We start from the raw sequence: 20,000 nt of genomic DNA, 5'->3' as shown, positions 1-20,000 counted from the left end.
TTCAAATATTACCGGGATAAGGTATATAATAAAGGTTGGAAGCTATTACATTGATCCATTTTTTAATTAATAAATTTTTCGTTTTGAAAGAAAGAGAGAGAGAGAGAGAGGGGGAGAAGGCTAATAATTATTTATTTAAAGAAGGATAATCTCTTAAAAATATCAATAGTATTTGCAATAACGTTTATGTATTCTCATTGATAAAAGGGACCATGGATAATCACGAAAATTCGTTTCCATTATGATCAACAGCAACGATCAGAATAAGAGAGAGCAAGAGAGAGAGAGAGAGAGAGAGAGAGAGAGAGAGAGAGAGAGAGAGAGAGAGAGAGAGAGAGAGTGAGAGAGAGAGAGAGAAGTGGGGATGGTGTTTGTGTGCGTGTGTGTGTGTATATGTGTATATTGCTTGTCGATAACTTTTAGTCAAACTAACTTCGTAATATCCTTTTCTAGTCTAGCGAAGTTAATGGGAGTACGAGCATTATTTTCACGGTAAACGTTTCATCGTTAACTTCGTACCGGTCGAGGGCAAAAGCTATATTTAACAACAAACAGTTAGCTATCGTGTACGTATATATATATATATATATATATATATATATATATATATATATACGTGTTACGTATGTACGCTAGGTACGTTTGTACGTGTGTACGAAGGGGAGGACATTGAGGTCAACGAGGTAGTGAGTCTCGTCAGGGGTTGACAGGTTCACATCGACAGACTTGCCTATATTCGCTTCGTATACCTTGTCACATAAGGTTCTACGATTTACAATAGTTGTTAATATGCAGTCAACAGTATGAGTTGCATTCACGTTGACATCCTGTCAGGCCAGTTTCTAGTCGACTCTCTTTACAAATCGCAAATAGAAGTTTGGGTGCGAGTAATGACATTTTTTCTTTTTTTACTTCGATTTTTTTTTTTTTTTTTCTTTTGTTTTTTTTTTTTTTTTTTTTTTTTTTTTTTTTTTTTTTTTTTTTTTTTAATTTCTCGATTCGTTTCATAACTCAATTATCTCAAATACGAATCCTTGAATAGTTCAAAATGATTAAATAATGATAAGTCTCTATAATTATAATAATGCCAGTGAACGGTTATATTTGGAAATATTCATGGATTGAGGTCAGATTTGCTTTCGTTTTTTAATTTTCCTTTTCTCTTTTTTCTTTTTTCTTCTTTTATCTTTTTTTCTTTCTTTTTTTGTTCCACTCCAAAGAGAAAATAGATACGTTATGTGTAAGCATGTAACTAATTGGCATTATTCCATATCACTCGAAGAATCATAATGGAATTTATACGTGATACATATTTCTTTAATTGGATTTGAAAAGTTAAGGAACATCTAAGAAAATTCTAACGAATATGGCAACAATAATTATCAAATATATTAGATAATTTTTGTTTAATGAAATAAAAGAAAAAACAAAAAAAAAGAAACGTTGAAATATCGTTCGATGTCATCACAATCCGTGCGATGCAACATCCTTCGTTCGTAGTATTCCCTAAGCAAAATTATGTCAAATTTATATGATAAATTTGATCTATATATATATATTCGTTTTCTCACTCGCACATTATAGCGATATTTTCATGAGGACAATACGTAAACGAGGCCAGGACGCGTTTCGAAGGACATTCAGCTAAGGAGAATGGTGCAATCGCAGAAGATCTTACGGATAATGCTAGGAAGGTACAATGCCGTTGTCATCCACATTCCTCGTTTGTCAAGAACACGTAGAGACGAGATTAAGAGAATCTTTAACCCCCGTTCCTGTCCCTGCCCCTGTCCCCATCTCTCAGTTCCTCACCCATTCGCCATCTCGCCATCTCGCTATCTCACACTCTCTCTCTCTCTCTCTCTCCTATATCCTTCAACCCTCTACCCTCTATCTATCCCGTCCACTATACCCTTTCTTACCCTTTTCTTACCTTCTTCCAATGTTTTCCTCGTTCTGTGACTCTGTTTTTCTTCGTTTCACTCTTCTCTTCTCTCTCTCTCTCTCTCTCTCTCTCTCTCTCTCTCTCTCTCTCTCTCTCTCTTCTGTCTCTTTCTTGTTCCCTTTCTTCTTACATTTCTTCTTCCCTTTCGCGATCCGTCCGACTTCCTCTTCTTCCTTCGTTTCTATTCCATAGATACAAGTACGACGGTTACAAACGACAACGGCTTTCCAAGGGTTTACAATGGATTTAAGTCACGTTCGTTCCACTTAATCCGGTGAACATTCTTTCCGGACTTCCACTTACACGCCTTCTGTGACGCTGCCCAAAATACACTCTTAAATTTTAGAATTTCTCTCACCGACGACATTATTATTTTTATCATTATTATTATTATTATTATTATTATTATTATTATTATTATTATTATTATTATTATCATTATCATTATTATTGTTATTATTATTATTATTATTGTAGGATGAAAGGTTCCAGAGCTAGTTAATCATATGTGTGTACATGTGTGAAATATGCCGATCAACAGTTGATCGAAGGGATGGAAGATTTAGAGCTAATTAATCGTGTATATCTATGTGTGTGTGTGTGTGTGTGTGTGTGTGTGTGAGCATATAAGAGATAAGCCAATCGTTTGTTGTTATTATTAATATTATTATTCATTCATTCATTCATTCATTCATTCATTCATTCATTCATTCATTCATTCATTCATTCATTCATTCATTCATTCATTCATTCATTTGATCCAATTCTTATATTCGATCCAATTGTAATCTCACGTAAGATTTAATCATCGAAGATCCAACTTGCGAATATATCCAATTAAGCATATTTATTCATTCTCTGTTTCAGGTATGTACATAATGATCATTGAATTCAATGTTCCTTTGTTGTCTACTCGATGAGGTCTACTATCTATTGTGGTAACTCCTCGAAAATGATGAGAACCGATACGTGTTCCAAGGTAAATCGAGTAAATGTCCTCAAGGTAATTCCTCGAATAGTAATTATCAATTATTAAGTACTATTACGTTGTTCCCTGAGATTTGACAATAAATCAACTATCATTTGCTTTACCCAGAGATATTCTACGATATGATTGAATTGATATGGAAAATATTCGAAAGATTTTTCAAATATGTTCAAAGGTTTTTCAATACACATATACACACACACACACACACACACACACACACACATACACATACGCTATACAATGGATATATACGTATACCAATAGAAAGTAAATCATAGAAAGAGTACATAAGTTCTTGATATTTTTATTGTGTCTATACGTAGAAGGATAATTATTATCGCTGTGGTTTCGTTATAAAGTCAAAGGGAAACATATACGGTTGTGCTTTGCTCGTAAAGGATAGAAACGAACTCCCAGCAGGACTATAAATTTGAGACTCGCATGAACGTAGGAATCAAAGGAAAAGCGGTACAGAGTGTACAGGGAGAGAGAGAGAGAGAGAGAGAGAGAGAGAGAGAGAGAGAGAGAGAGAGAGAGATAGAGATAGAGAGAGACAGACATAGAAAGAAATGGAAAAAAGACGTTTCTTCATGATACAGACTATATTTTCTAATAAAATGTACCAAGCTTGCCACAAAACTGTTCTACTTCGACGAAGAGCACTGAAATTTTTTCTCCGCAACTTTCGGCCAACTTTTATTTTGCGTTTTCTACTAAGATTCGTCGGCTGAAGTTTCGAGAGGTTGGTCAAGAGAAATGCGAGGGTAAGAGAGAGAGAGAGAGAGAGAGAGAGAGAGATAAAGATAGAGAGATAAGGACGCAACTCAGACGTTGTGAGTGCCATGAGAGAAGAAATATATGATTGGTAGGTAGCTAGTGGTGGTTGTGGTTGTAGGAAGTGATAGTGGTGGTTGTGGGTAGTGATGGTGGTGGGTAGTAATGGTACTATTGCTGCTACTGCTGATGCTTCTGTTGCTACTGACTTCTACTGCTATTGGTCATGTTGGTTCTTCTGCTGTTGCTACTGTTGCTAGATGGAATGATGGAAATGAAGAGAAGTTTCCTGCTCAACTGAAACGAGAGCTACGAAAGTTTATTTGAAAGTCGGCCGCTAGAGACTCCGCCATTATTCCACTTCTAATGAACCCTCAAATATTTTCATTTCGATTTGATTACGTTGCCAACGAATGGCTTTGACGTTAATTTAATTAAGGTATCAAGAAAAAAGAAAATGACCTCATTTGACAACGATTCTTTTATCTTTGTATGATTTGTGTTAATTGATGTTATCATTAAGATTGGAAAAGTCTTTTTTTTTTTTTTTAACTCCGATTCTTATGAAATACTTTTTCTAATTGTTTCATTCCATTTAGGAATCGATTATTTAAAATTATTTCATTCATTCATTCATTCATTCATTCATTCATTCATTCATTCATTTATTTATTTATCTTTTTTCTTTTTAACTTCGTTTATTGGATATTGTCGATTGGATAAATTTAATCAATTTCGTTTTTTTTTCTAAGAGTACAATTTTTGTATATATAACTTCTAATGATCAAATTGATAACAAGTGGTCCTGTGGCGCAACGGATAACGCGTCTGACTACGGATCAGAAGATTCCAGGTTCGAATCCTGGCAGGATCGGTCCCCTTTTTTTTTTCTATTCTATTTATAACGAATTATCTTCTCCTTTTTCTATTTTACATTAACTATACACGATCGAACAGTTTCTTTTGTAACTTATAATATCTTTTGATGTAACAAGTTATAATTTATCTCAGTTGAAGCTCAGTAAGGTAAGAGATATATACCATATATATTTTCTATTTTATTATAAAATCGAGTGTAAAAGTAATATTATCGTAATGTATTTATACGATAAATATTGTTAATGTAATGGAATAATATTTTATAGAAAAAAAGTGAAAAAAAAAATCTGGCCCATGGGGGGATCGAACCCGCGACCTTCGCGTTATTAGCACGACGCTCTAACCAACTGAGCTAATGGGCCATTCGTGGAAGTCCGTATTTCTTGATGGTAGATATGAAGTCATATCATGATATACTTTAATTTTATAAATATTTATATTTAACCTTATAATAAAATGTAAAATATCATCCTAATATCATATATATATATATATATATTCTTCTATATAGCATATATTTATATATGCTTTTTATATATAATCTATCGAAAAATCTAAGTTCAAACTTATATCTAATTCTGATTTAGCTAATTCGCATACACTTCATGTATATATGTATGTGTATTTCTGTTTTTTTTTCTTTTCCTTTTTCGATTACATTTAACCATCATTAAGTATTTTAACGATTCACCAAACGAATAAAATCTCCCAGGAGTATATAAATGGTTTACGCTATGGTGCAGACGCCAAGGTAGCACATTTAGGTCACTTTAATTAACGAACCTCGTCCAGCGGGGAGATAAGATCGAAGAAACTCTTTCGAGCCCCTGCGAATGCTCCGACTGCAAGGAATAATGCGATTAACTTATGCGTTCTCACGGCGTAGAATCTATTCCACTTGAAGATCGTTCGTAACGGGTAGAGAAAGTACTCATAAAGTTATATTCCTTATCAAAGGATTTTAATCTATAGAGGCAATCAGCCCCGATGAATATTTTGCGAAATATTTAAAAGCAAAAGCAAAAGTAAAAAAAAAAAAAAGAAAAAAGAAAAAAAAAAAAGAAGGAAAAAGATGAAAGTTAACGAAAGAAAAGAAGAAAGAGAGAAAAAAAAAAGATTACGAAAGAACATTATAATTCAATGAAAGGGATTGAACTGGGCTGACCATTAAAGATTGATTGATTTTGTTTTGTTGTCGATATATCATTTAAAAGAAAAAAAAAAAAAAAAAAAAAAAAAACAAAATTATAATAGAAAGAAGAAATTGAACCAGATGTCGATAACTATATAATTGATGATTCATGTGTCGAAATACAATATAAAGGAAAAGAAAGAAAAGAAGAAGAAGAAGAAGAAGAAGAAGAAGACAAGAAAATAAGGAAAAGTAAAATAAGAGGAAGCGATTGAACTAGGTCGACGATTAAGAATTGATGATTTATTTGTCGAGATATTAAAGACAGTAAACAAGAGAGAGAGAGAGAGAGAGAGAGAGAGAGAGAGAGAGAGAGAGAGAAAAGGGTAATGAAAAGAATCGTAATAGAAAGAAGCGATTGGATTAGATCGACGCATCGAAAATTGATGAATTATTTCTAAAAATATAACAAAAGTAAGAGAAAATGACAAAAATTGTAATAGAAAGAATATGAACGGAGTAATGTCGAGTATTCAAAAAAAAAAACAAAAAAAAACAAAAAAAAAGAAAAAAAAATTGACGATTTATTTGTCGAAATATTAATGAAAGAAGAAAGAAACTAAAGGAATAAAGAAAAAAATTTCAATAAAAAGGAGCCAATTGGGTTAGATCGATTTTTTGAAAATTGTTTATCCATTTCCAAGAATATTACAAAAATAAGGAAAAACGTAATTATGAAACGACAAAAATTGTAATAGAAAGAATACGGACGAGTATTAAAATGTCGAGTATTAAAAAATTGATGATTTATTTAGTCGGAATGATCGACCATACATGATCCACATGTAGAACCGGAAATTATGCAGCTCGGCCATGCATGGAAATTGCTTCGGGGCGAGCGTTGATACGTGGCACACACGTGGCAGGTTCGCTTCTTCGGAAGTACACTGGCCCTCCTCCTTCCTATCTCGGCCTTCAGCAGGCTGCTCAAACCTCTCTTCCCTCTCTCTCTCTCTCTCTCTCTTTCTCTCTCTCTCTCTCTCCTTCACCATCACCCGTATCTCCTCACCTTCTCTACCAACCTCCCACAGGTCTCATGCTTTAACACCAACAAAGAGAGATTTCCATGTATTCTATGTATGTATGTATGTATGTATATACATATGTATAACTATGTAGACTTACACCATTACTCTCATCTCTTGCAACTGGAGCGATCTGTTGGAGGATTGCGAATGTTCGCCATTTAGCGTAGCAATGTTCGCCTTTGCTCGAGTATAATTAACTTCGTTTAACGATTCCTCGCGTTATGCGTTAACTCTATGAAAGATACGGAGTTGTCAGTCGTAAGGCAATCGTATCCAGTGCTTCTGTTAGATATCTCAGATTGAATGGCCCGAGGCGATTATTTTATACACCAAGATCATTTTAAATCGCAAAACTTTCTCTGATCTTTTCCAATTAATTGTAAACGTCATCCCCGTTGTAATTTGTATTTTAATCGTTATACGTATAACACGAAATTTTAGTTTCTTTTTTTTTTTAAGAGATTAATCATCGTGATATAATTTTTAGAATAACAAATTTTTTAAGTATAAACCAAATATAATTAATAAATGAAATATTAATTATGAAATAAATTTTAACTCGAGATCTTTCTTTTACACGTATGTATATATATATATATATATATATATATTTTTTTTTTTCTTTTTATCTTTTTATTTTTTACGAATCAATCAGTTTAATTAGGATCTCTCTATAAGGAGTTCAAACGTGGGCTCGATCTTATTTCGAAAAGAGAATCGAGTTTACTCCAACGATTTCTCTGTTCCATCTGATAAATGCCGTTTGGCTGCACGTCGTGACGAATAAACGGAGACTTGTTAATTTAAGGTTGGAAGGAACTGGCTATTTCGGATCGAAGATAAAGCCAGATCCTTTTTAAAGCGAGCCGAATAAACTCGGGGGAATTAAACGGGAGTGACTTTGTGAATTCGCCGAAGTTTCGAAACAGATATCACCGTTAATTATTAATTAAAAATATTTTTTCAAATATTTCGTTTCATATATTTTCTTATTTTCTTTTTTTCCTTTCGTTTCATTTTATTTTATTCTATTTTATTTTCATATGATAATTTAATTGAAAAGTAAATAAATTAAATCGATCAATTTTATATTCATAAAACATTGACGCGTTACGATATTATATAATAATATTATTTATATCTGCAAAAACGTATTAACAACAATAGACATTTTATATTTCATTTATCAATTAATCCTTTCTAATTGTAGATGTATCATTCTTTATTTATTTTCTTTTCATTTCTGATTTTTTTTTCTTTCTTTCTTTCTTTCTTTCTTCATTATAAAAATATTTTCATCAAAACAAATTTACAATATATATTTATTTTCGTTGATATCCATAATACGTCTAAATATTATTTAACATTATTATTAAAGTTTACACGTGTTCATTGACAACGATATAAGATTGTCGATCAGATAGATCAAACGGATCCTTCGATTTGATACACGCGTCACGTTCGTTGGATCATTTCCACTGTATTCGATAAGAACATGGACTCGGTGAAAATCATTGGTGGGACGATTCCGGAAAGAGTGACGCGAGGTGAAATATCATGGTAGAGATATCGCGAACCCCAAGGCGGTAAGCTGATAATCTCCAGAAGGAGAAATATTCTCCTCAGGGTTTGAACGTCACATTACTTTGATATAACGCGGTATTACCTCTTTATGGCGGCCTTCGACCGACAAACCCGCGAGCGTTTGCGTTTGTGAGTGTTTCTTATCTATCTTGTTATATATATATATATATATATATATATATATATATATATATATAAAACTATGATCCCTACTTTCATAAGTAAGTGTCATAATACATATCAGAAATATAATTTGTTATTATAGAGTATATGATGATGAATTCAGCAGAATTTGAAGAAATATTAATGAATGTAAAACTATAAAGTTACTTTTTTATCTCGCAAGATTATTATACATTTATAATCTATTATTTTCTTTGAAAGTACAATAGCATTTTTCCTAACGATAGAAAAGGATCTATATAGCATGAAAAGCTTATCGTACACTAAATGCTAAAGTGAAATTTGCTGAGTTTACCGAAGTGTGGATACATCTATGTACTCGGTCCACCGTATCTGAGAATTTCCAGAGAAAGACACACACACACACACACACACAAAGAGAGAGAGAGAGAGAGAGAGAGAGAGAGAGAGAGAGAGAGAGAGAGAGAGAGACGATACTACTATAGTTTCTAAATTAGTTAGTCACAATAATTTGGGTAGCCAAGTCCATTGGACTTTCCTAGTTTCAACTGAATACACCAGCTTATACCGTTGTTTCGTTCTACTCCGTTATACGGAAACGTGTGTCCCTTTGAAAATTGTTAAATATTATTAGAGTATTTTAAAAAATTTCTATTAACAATTTGTTAATTCCTTTTCTTTCTTTCTTTCTTTCTTTCTTTCTTTTTTTTTTTCTTATCTCAATTAATGTTAATATAAATAAAAACAAAGAACGAAGGAAAATTAACAAAATATTTCTAATGCTAATATGTAATCGTTAATGTTCGTACGAAATTTATGCTTATTATTGATAAAAGTATTAAAGAAGTCACATAAGCATTTAGAGCGAGAGAGAGAGAGAGAGAGAGAGAGAGAGAGAGAGAGAGAGAGAGAGAGAGAGAGAGAGAGAAGGGGGGAAAGAAATATGAGGACGATAGTTTTTAATATATTCTTTCCGAAAGGAGAAAGCTTCACGAAGCTCTCAAGAAAATCACATTTCCTTAGTATTAGAAATGCTTTCAGAATAAGATATATCTTCGGGCCTCTCTCTCTCTCTCTCTCTCTCTCTCTCTCTCTCTCTCTCTCTCTCACTCTCTTTCTCTCTTTCTCGTTTTCTCTTTTTCTCTCTACCTGTTGTTGCGAAGAATACTTTCACGACAAGAAGACACATCTTGAATTGAAAAGAACGTGGGTTTCTATATTCGATAGAAAAAATCGATTTTTATCATCGAAGAAGATCAAAGATTTTATTTTACGCATATAGATCTATATTTTTTTTTTTTATTTTCTTTTTTCTCTCGTACGAATAAGATTTCTAGATCAATCTTTAATATATTTTCTTTTTCTTTTTCTTTCTTTTTTTTCTTATTTCCTTTCTTTTCGTTTCTTTTCTTTTCTTGTTTTTTTTTTTTTCCCCTTTTACAAACGAGTACGTTGATTTTCGTTTAGAGTAAGCAGATACACATACGCGCCCATTTCTGTTTGCTGGGATTTAAAAAATCTAATTAAAATCGTGGTACCTCTTTTGTGTTCTTTTAGCACATATGCATATTACGGTGACCCATTTTAATTTACAAACGAATATATTATGAAAGGTTTGGTTTCTTCTTTTTCATATTTCCCTCCCCTTCCCCGTACCCTTCCTCCTTCCCCCTACTATCCTTCTCCATCAACAACCATCTCTCTTTTCTTTATATTTTATTTGGGCGTGGATACGACTTTTGAAAATATACTCTAACTTATCATAATAAATTGGATCGTCATGGTTCTGTCTACAACACATTCATCGTTTAATCATTTATCATTAAAATTTTTTTCTCTTTCTAAACAGTATCATAACCTTCGTATTCTTTTTGAATGTCGAATTACTTCGCATATTGCAAATATATATATATATATATATATATATAGATTATATATATACGTATGTATGTGCATAATATTATTATTCGTTTCTTAAATATCATGGCTCGTGGTTTTTATCATGGACGGCAAACGACGTCAAACGTTAGGCCGAAACTCTCTTTCGGTATGGAGCGAATAAGAGTTTCGGTTGGGTTCGTCAGATAAGCTAACAAATGTCCCCAATGAATAATAATAATGTGGCCCGGTCCAATTTGTATTGCATTTACATCGGACAACGTCTTGACTGTAATTTATATGCCTGACTTGGAACCACCGTTCTCCTTTCGTTCTTCGCATTCGTGCCTTCCTCGGATCCTCTCGACTTTGCCGATAACATCAAATTAAGCCTGTTTTTGTCGGACTCGTCTTTCTACGCACGTCGCTCGCGTTAACTTCCGAGTTATGCATGCAAGTATTTATATATATGTGTGTGTATGTGTATGCATATATATATATATATATATACATTTGTGGAACATAGTAAATTGAATCAAAAGATTCTTCAGATATTTTATAAATGTCGACAAACATTTTTCAAATGAACTATTCAAAGAGAAGATATTAATGTAGGATGTGAGTTAGTAATGTAAAAGAGAAAAAAGAAATATATATATATATATATAACATAGAAAAATGTAATTATTTTTATAAAACAAGTGGAAATATTTGTTAAAGCAATTTAAAAAAAAAAAAGAAAAAGGAAATTAAAGAAAAAGAAAAAGAAGAATGTGAGAAATTTGTGCGAATAGAATTCTGAGAAAAGTATTATATGAAAAGAGAAAATTAATGTAGAATTTGAGTTGGTACTGTTTAAAAACAAAATAAATAATTAAAAACAATGAAAAAAATTTAATTATTTGTATGAAACAAATAGAAATATTTATTAAAGCTATTTAAAAAAAAAAAAAAAAAAGAAAAAGAGAGAGAAAGAGAGAGAGAGAGAGAGAGAGAGAGAGAGAGAGAGAGAGAAATGAAAAAGAATGTGAGAAACTTGTGCATAGAATTCTAAGGAAAACGAAGTATGGAAAGAGGAAATTAATGTAGAGGATGTGAGTTAGTACTGTTATAAGTTAAAATGTAATCCTATATATGAAAAAAATAGAAACATTTATTAAAGGCATTTAAGAAAAAAGAAAAATAAAATAAAATAAATTAAAAAAAAGAAAAATGATCTATGGATGTGAGAAACTTAAGCATATGATTCTGAAGGAAAACGCGCGCGTATATTTGTGTATGTGTGTGTGTGTGTGTGCATGCATGATGAAAGAATCAGCAAACGGATGTATACATTTCGTAGACGTAACGAGTTGAGATAAATATTAATTTTTATTTTTCTCTTTCTTTACTGTTGACATGGTAAGAGATATTTGTTAGATTTTTTGATAGATCTTTATCTAAAATCAGTGTTTTTAAACTCGCGTCAGTTGGATCAGATTCATCGATCGTCGTCAGAATAATTAGAACGATCATTGTCGTAGATTATTAACAATCTTAAAAAAAAAAAAAAAGGACATTGCTATGCGTTTATCTTATCTCTAACTAGAATATATTATTATTATTATTATTATTATAATCCTGATATCATTATCGCAAATGTCAATAAATTCTCTTTCCTTATCTCTAGTTTATCGGTTTAAAAATTAAGAAAAAAAACAATTTTTTTTTCTTTTTTTCTCTCAATTTTTAAATTAAAAAAAAAAAAAAAAAAAAAAAAAAAGAAAAAAGAAAAAAAATCTGCAATCACGCAGAGCGCCCTTTTATCGAGTGTAATTTCAGTTAGCATAAATTTTCAAAGTATCGGATAATAGGATGATTCTGCTGACATAATGTAACCGAGAAAAGGGTGTAATCGGCAAAGTCGTTTAATTAAATTGGCGGAAAGGATGGATTCATTGGACCGTTAGGTGGTCATACTCTAGCAGCGTGGAGCGCATGAATTCAAATATGGCCCTGTGTGAATCGGTCTATGTAGTAGTAGTAAATGTGCATGCGCGTCTGTTCCACAGGCCGATGTGGGACATTATTGTCTTATCGATTCACCAAAACCATTCTCATGTAGGTATATCTCATTGTCAGCCTCCGGTGCGTTACGTTACGCTGCTGGTTTCCGGTAATCGTAACGGAACGTGCTGACTTGTTAATCTTGTTAATAATATATATATCTTAATTTCGAATTTGAAAGGTTTCTCTATCCATTGATGAGAATAACAAAAGAAAACAGATTTATATATATATATATGATCTATGGACCTATGATCTATGGATCATATATATTTGTATATTTATAAAATTATGCTTTTATGGATATTTATAAAATATGTTTTGATATTATATAAAATTGATATAAAATATGATATTTATAAAATTATGTTTTTATAAATTGATAAAAGTCCGAATACAATTGACAAAATTTAATACAATTGTATAAAAGATCATATGAGTCATATAAGCTATATATACTTTTTCTTTTTGTTTTAATTTTCTTTTCATTTTCTTTTCATTTTTTTTTTTTTTTTTTTTTTTTTTTTACATATACACATAGCATATATATTTCTATGAAAAGTATCTCCTATGAGTATCGTGTTAGTTTATCATACAAGATAAAAATACGTCAATGTTTTTATAAGAAATTCGTTGAACTACTTCGAGTACGAAATTAATAATCGTTACTTCTTTTTTTACATCGTCCTTTTTTCTTTTTTCTTTTTCTTTCTTTTTTTCTTTTTCTCTTTTTTTTTTTTTTTTTTTCGTTTTTTTTTTCCTTATCTCGTTAAAAATATGTCGATCGTTGATAATATGTTTCTCTCGTTGCTTCGCTCCCGAGTTGTTTTCCTTTAATTTTCTATCGATTTCAATACGTACGAAAGAAAGAAAGAGCATGTTGAGAGGGATCGACGGTGAAGAAGTTTCCCCGACTTTTCCCCGGTCAGATATTTATTCCAAGTTCCATGATACTACGGAGGTACTTCTCGAACTAACCACGGTAACAGTAAGTAAGAGTCGAAATATATCGAGAAAACTCGATAATTGACCATCGTGTTTTTGTAAGAAGTTTAGAAGACTCAGAACTCATCCCATCGACCTGTGAATTAATCATTCTTTTCCTTTTTTTTTCTCTCTTGTCTTCTTTCTTTTTTCTTTTTTTCCCCTTTTTTCTTTTCCATTACTTTATTATTTTCAACAATTTAAAAATATAACGAGAGAGAGAGAGAGAGAGAAAAAGAGGATATTTGTTATTTGTTTTTTAATTACCATTTTCACCTTTCGTTTCATTTTTTGTTTCCTTTTCTTTTCTTTTCTTTTCGTTTTTCTTTTTTTTTTTTTGTTTTGCTTTTCTTTCTTATTTTCACGAATAGATTGTTTTGTTTGTCCGTGGTCTTTTTTTTCTTTTTAAATATATATATATGTATATATATATATATATATATATATATATATATATATATGTATAAGAGGCGGAGTGTAGGTAAGTTGAATAAAAAAATGGCCGCTAAAAGCTCCCGGGATAATTACGATCGGCGAAAAACGAGTTCGAAGCCGATAACGGGCCGTTCTAAACGCAAGAGTAGGTATCGCGAATGGTACGAATGAGAGGATTAATCTTTCGAATCTATTCGCTGGGATTTATAACCGGGAATAGGGCAAACCAGAACGGAGCAGAGCGGAAGAGTTCAGAGGAGAGCTGAGCGAAGCAGAACTGAACAAAGCAGAACAAAACAGAATAGAACAGAGCCAGTATAGAACAGTATACCAGACCAGGGCACAAAATTAAAATCGTCGATAGACCATCCCTCGGAGAAAAATCTTCGTTCGGTTTTGCCCAACGGCACGCGGAATTGGTGGCTTTAACGATGCAACTGAAAAACCTATTTCGTTGGCCAATTTGAGCGCGTTATTTAATCCAACCATGAGTCCCGAAAAATTTATCGAAAAGAAATGAATGAAGGAGGGGTTGAGAAAGATGGTAAAAATAAATATGATGAAAGATGAAAGATAAAAGATGAAAGATGTAGAAGAAATGACCCCTTTTCCTTTATGCATTTTTTATAAAAATGATACACTCCGTGTAGTTTTCATAATAATACATTAAAAAAATACAATAAAAAAAAAAAAAAAAAAAAAAAAAAAAGACCATTAAAAAGAAAAAAAAGAAAAAAGGAGAGGAGAAAATAAACAAGAGAAGTCAAACGAAATGATATCACGTTAATTACAAATTAAAAAGGAAAAAATATAAAATGGCATCTGCAATATATAATCACTATGCATGGACAAACGCAAGAGAGAGAGAGAGAGAGAATTTAATAATATCATATTATATACACATGAATTAATTGGAAAGCCGAGAATGTATTGGTATAAAAATATGAACGATGTGCTTGCCAAGAGATTGCTCATAGCTCGAGGAGATAGATAGAGAACAATGAAAAAAGATCAAATTCCCATATGGTGCAAACATCGTCGATCATCTTGCTTATTTTCGTTCATTAGATAAAATCAGGATTTATATTCTTAATCTGATGCGTGTATGACACACACACAGACACACACACACACACTCTCTCTCTCTCTCTCTCTCTCTCTCTCTAAAAATCATGAATTTTGTAGTATTTTAAAATCTAAAAAGAGACTCGTCTGACGTTAAACGAAAAGGGGGTTACATTATTAAAAAATTGCAAGTATCAGATACTCGTAACGTTTTAACAAGTACTTCAAAAATGAGTTTACCTTTCGAATAAAAGTGTAGAAGTATAGAACAAGATAAGAAAGAGGAGGATTGGATGATATTGGTGGGGATTAGCGTGGGTGTAAGAAGCATATAAGAGTACCACAAACATAGTGTTTTCTCGCACGAGTAGAACATAAATTCGTGCATAAACACCTGTACGATCCTTCCTGCGTTCCCTTGAACATAAAGTGCATTGTCCCATGAGAGACAGACAGAGAAAGAGAGAGAGAGAGAGAGAGAGAGAGAAAGAGAGAGAGAGAGAGAAAGAGAGAATTCACGCAGGATTCGCAAGACGAGATAGGACAATGCGATCCCGGTTCGGTTGGTCGCTCGCACGACGACGACGACGCCAATGTAGCCATCGTTATTGCTACTTTATTGCTCGTAAATCCTTGGAACTGTGTGCATCCTGCCGTTGGAAGGATACGTAGAGAATCGTGCACTATCTCTTAACGGATGTCTCGCCGATGCATCGCTCGCTAGTCTCTCCGTAATCCTTCTCTCTTTCTCTCTCTTTCTCTCTTTCTCTCTGTTTCTCTCCCTCTCTTTTCTTTTCTCTAAAGCAAGACAAAAGAAATTCCATTGCATTGTAGAAGTTCCGTTCCGTTCCGTTCGTACCTTCGTTTGGATAATAATTCGTAGGAGACAAGCTGTGCGGTCCTAATTAGTCCTGACTAGTACTTTGACTAAGTCCTCATCGTTTTATCATTTATCATTTACTATATTCTATAATAAATGTATATATATATATATATGTACATACGTATATATGTACATACATATATAGGATATTTTAAATGTAGTATATAGAGTAAGTAAAAGTTATAGGGTTCATATATTATAACTTCTACTTTTTTATTCGATACAGTTAATACAGGTGACATGATTTTATTGAACGATCGATTTTTTAATTTCTTTTTTTTTTTAATTTTTTTTTTTATTTTTTTATTTTTTTTTTATTTTTACGTAATGTTAAAGTGTCAAAACTCGACATCCTTCGTCAATCGGGAAAGTTCTTAAGAGCTTATTTCGTGGATATATCGATGGTAACGAAGGTAAAGGAGAAACATCAAAAGGCCAAAGGCATTGGGTCAAGGAATTCCAAAGCCATGGCTGCTGCCGAACGGAGTTTCGCTCATGACGGCTCGCAAGAGAGAGTTTATGACGCCTCGTAAAGTGGGCCTGCGCGACAGCGAAGTTTCCTCCCGCATTCACGATAAAGGTGAGCACGGTCAATGCGATGACTTTTGACCAGGACTTTCTATACGATACTATACTTATCGTTATACCTGTGCGTCAAACTTTTTAAAGAAAAAAGGGAAATGTCTGGTGTAATTTTGTTCGAGTGAAAGGAAAAAAAAAAAAAAAAAAATGGAAAAAGAATGTTGTCAATTTTTGTGAATTAATCGATTACTAATATATTAAACAATTCTTAATTATTTTTACAATATCATTATCAATATTATAATTATTAATATATAAATAAATATATATATATATATATATATATAGATGAATGATCAAGATTTATCAATGATCTACAATAATTGAAGAACGTCTTTGTTTTTCTTTTGAATTTTTTCTCTTCCTTTTTCTTTTTCTTTTTTTCTTTTTTTCTTTTTATTTATTTATTTATTTATTTTCTTTTTTCTTTTTATTTTTAACACGACTCTTTTCTACGAAGAATAAACGTCCTTTGTACTTTCTTCTCTTCGTCTTCCCTTTACCCCGAAACGACTGGTTCACGATTATGCGCGCAAAGTGTGTAGGCGTGTTTTGTATATGCCATCACCAAGAAGACCCTCCCGGGATGATCGCGAACGTCTCGAAAACGACGAACGTCAGATTTACGACATACGTGAATTTCACCCAACGAAGTTTCGTATTACCAAAGAGACCTCATGGATCCGTCATGAACCGATCGCAACCATTTATTTTTATTTTTTTATTTTTTTTAGTTTTCTTTTTTTTTTTTTTGTTATTCCCCTAGAACGATGAAAGGAAATAGAATGTAAATATGAGCGATTCAGAAAATGTATGTTCGATTTATGAGCTTTGCAAAATTTGTTCGACACTTTGGAAAAGTCATTCAATAAAATGTAAATCATCTCGATCGTATTCATATCATCGGCATCGTATTCCGAAAGATTCTCAGCGAAATTAAATTACGAGAAGTGGAAGGAATTCTTTTTTCTATTTTTTTTTTTTTTTTTTTTTTTTTTTTTTTTTTTTTTTTTTTTTCTTTGTCGAGTCGAATTGTTGGAATCCGTTTGTAATAAACCGGTAATAAAAAAGATCGATCGTTATCATAGAAATGCAAGTAAGGTATGAAATGTAATAGGGAGGGGGGAGAGGGAATGAATGTTCAATATTTATTATAAGTTCGTAGTATGATCTATATGTATTATAAGATCTATACATGTATCATATACTCGTCGTGACAGTACATTAAGTAATTGAAAGGAATTATTAATAAATCGTTTTACTTAAAAATTCCTTCGGAAGTATACGTCTATTTGTTTATGATATATACATTTAAAGCAGAAAAAATTAAATGAGACAGAAAGAGAGAGAGAGAGAGAGAGAGAGAGAGAGAGAGAGAGAGAGAATTGGTCGAATATAAATTAAGAATATAAATCACATTATAATCGAAAAGGCATAACTAACGAAATATAATCACTATAAAAGATATATCGGAACGTCTGTTTAAACATATTTCGTAAGTTATAATTCATATATTGTATACAAGATATCTGCAATTTTACATTGATATGTTTAACTATATCAATGATTTACGATTTCATGCGAATATAAATGAATTCAATGCAAGGAACGCAATTCGAAGTATTAGTAATAGTAGTAGTAGTAATAGTAGTAGTAGTAATAGTAGTAGTAGTAGTAGTAGTAGTAGTAGTAATAAGAGAATGAGGAGTAGAAGTTGAAGGAGGAGTAAAAAAAGAAGAGGAGAATAGCGAATATTAATTCGGTCGAGAGTTCGGTCAATTTTTCATAAAATTTTCCGTGGTTCTTTTAACCGTAGCTTCCCGCAGAGTACACCACGAACCAATTGAAATGTGGTTGGGTCCTCGTTTGGGCCTCGTTCAGGCCTCGTTCGAAACCCACCGACTACGTCCGATCGCGAGCTAAAATATTATTGCCAATAAAAACCTCCATTATTATTTATGGCGGCGAACTCGATCCGCGGGATACTTATCTGCAGGACGGCGCGACTAATGTCGCTCCATGTCGTACGACGAAATAAAATGGCACGTCCGTGGGGCCGGCAAGCCGACCCCGTTACGTGATATCGCGCAAATTAAATTAGACGGCTGTTCTCACGCTGCCGCTTCGTATATACTTTTTTTTTCTTGTTTTATTTATTTATTTATTTATTTATTTATTTATTTTTCTTTTTTTTCGAACACTCGATATATGTATATATAGGCACAGAAGCAGCAATTCTGTACATATCTGCTCGAAATACAGGGAAGAAAAAAAAACATTGCGTTTCATTTCTACCGAGTTTTTGTAATCTTTCTTTTTTTCCTCTCTTTTTCTTCTTTTTTTTTTTTTTTGTTTTTTGTTTTTTTTTTTTGTTTTTTCTTTTTTTTTATTTTCCTCGAATTTGTGGAATTTAGAAAAACATAATTGAAATTATTTCGATAGTTATTTAATCTTTTGGATTGTGATTGATATGCTGTTGTAACAATTGTCACTTCGCGTTTATTGAGATCCCGTAAATACATTTGTATATGTGAGTACAGGATTTTTTTTTCTTTTTTTTATTTTTTTTATTTTTTTTTTTCCAACCATCCGTTTGAAAATCGATTAAAAATTGATTTTCTTTTTCGTTAGGAATTACAATGTTTCGGGGAATTTTTGAAATTGCGATAAGAAAAGTTGAAAGTTATTTAAATTTCATACACGATAATTATATTTCTAATTCATTCTAACTCTATTAATAGTAATATAAATATGATTGGATAATTATTAACATTAATTATTTTCCCACTTTAATTTCTTCATATCCGATTAATTTTTTCTGCATTTAATATTACAATAATATCCAAATAAAATTATTTCATAATAATTTGTTCAAATAATTTAACGAAGATCGTTTGTCGGTCGATAATGATCACATAAAGTGAACCGATTTAAAAAACTGTGATCATGTCACCATTAATATTTCACGGCTTGGATCGATCGAATCCTTTGCAATAAACAAAAAAAAAAAAAAAAAGAAAAAAATAGGAAGAAGAATCAGAATAATAATAAAAATAAAAAAAAAAAAAAAGAAAAAGTAATAGGAAAGATTAAAATTAATCCTTTTCGATAGATTGTGAATGAAAAATACAAAATTCACAATTGTTTAATCATCGGGTCGATTCAAAAATCAAAGATTCCTTTTAACAATAGTATTGATACAGATAGAATAGAGAGACAAGGGTGGACACAGACACGATAGAGAGAGGGAGAGAGAGAGAGAGAGAGAGAGAGAGAGAGAGAGAGAGAGAGAGAGAGAAACATTTCGAGTAACGAAGTCGAGGCAAGCCGACCAACCGACCCCTCCGAATTAATTCGTTCTCGTTTACACGCAATTTCAGTCTGGAGATTGCGCACCGTGCCTATGGCGTTGCCGCGGACGTTTGTTCGTGACCGCTTCATTTTATCCACTATCGAAATAAAATGATTTATTGCCGTTCGTAGTGCCATCGCTGTTATTTCCCTCGCTTATCGATCCGACGAATTTGATATCCGACATACGGCCACGCTTCGAAGCATACGAAAACCGAGAAAATTTTTAAGGAAACTTC

General features: G+C 32.2%; 1 protein-coding gene and 2 non-coding genes across 3 annotated transcripts in view; 2 read left to right on the top strand and 1 right to left on the bottom strand.

The window, feature by feature from the left end:
* LOC124948600 (mannosyl-oligosaccharide 1,2-alpha-mannosidase IA) overlaps positions 1-20,000 on the top strand; it is a 318,288-nt gene that overhangs the window by 89,440 nt on the left and 208,848 nt on the right. The gene's annotated exons all lie outside the window — the stretch shown is intronic.
* On the top strand, positions 4,512-4,584 carry Trnar-acg. The gene has a single exon. It is a non-coding gene; the product is annotated as a tRNA-Arg (tRNA).
* Positions 4,878-4,951, bottom strand: Trnai-aau. Its single transcript has one exon. It is a non-coding gene; the product is annotated as a tRNA-Ile (tRNA).

Source organism: Vespa velutina, chromosome 4 (genome assembly GCF_912470025.1).
Source record: "Vespa velutina chromosome 4, iVesVel2.1, whole genome shotgun sequence".
Lineage (NCBI taxonomy): Eukaryota > Metazoa > Arthropoda > Insecta > Hymenoptera > Vespidae > Vespa > Vespa velutina.
This window is presented reverse-complemented; position numbering and strand designations above follow the sequence as displayed.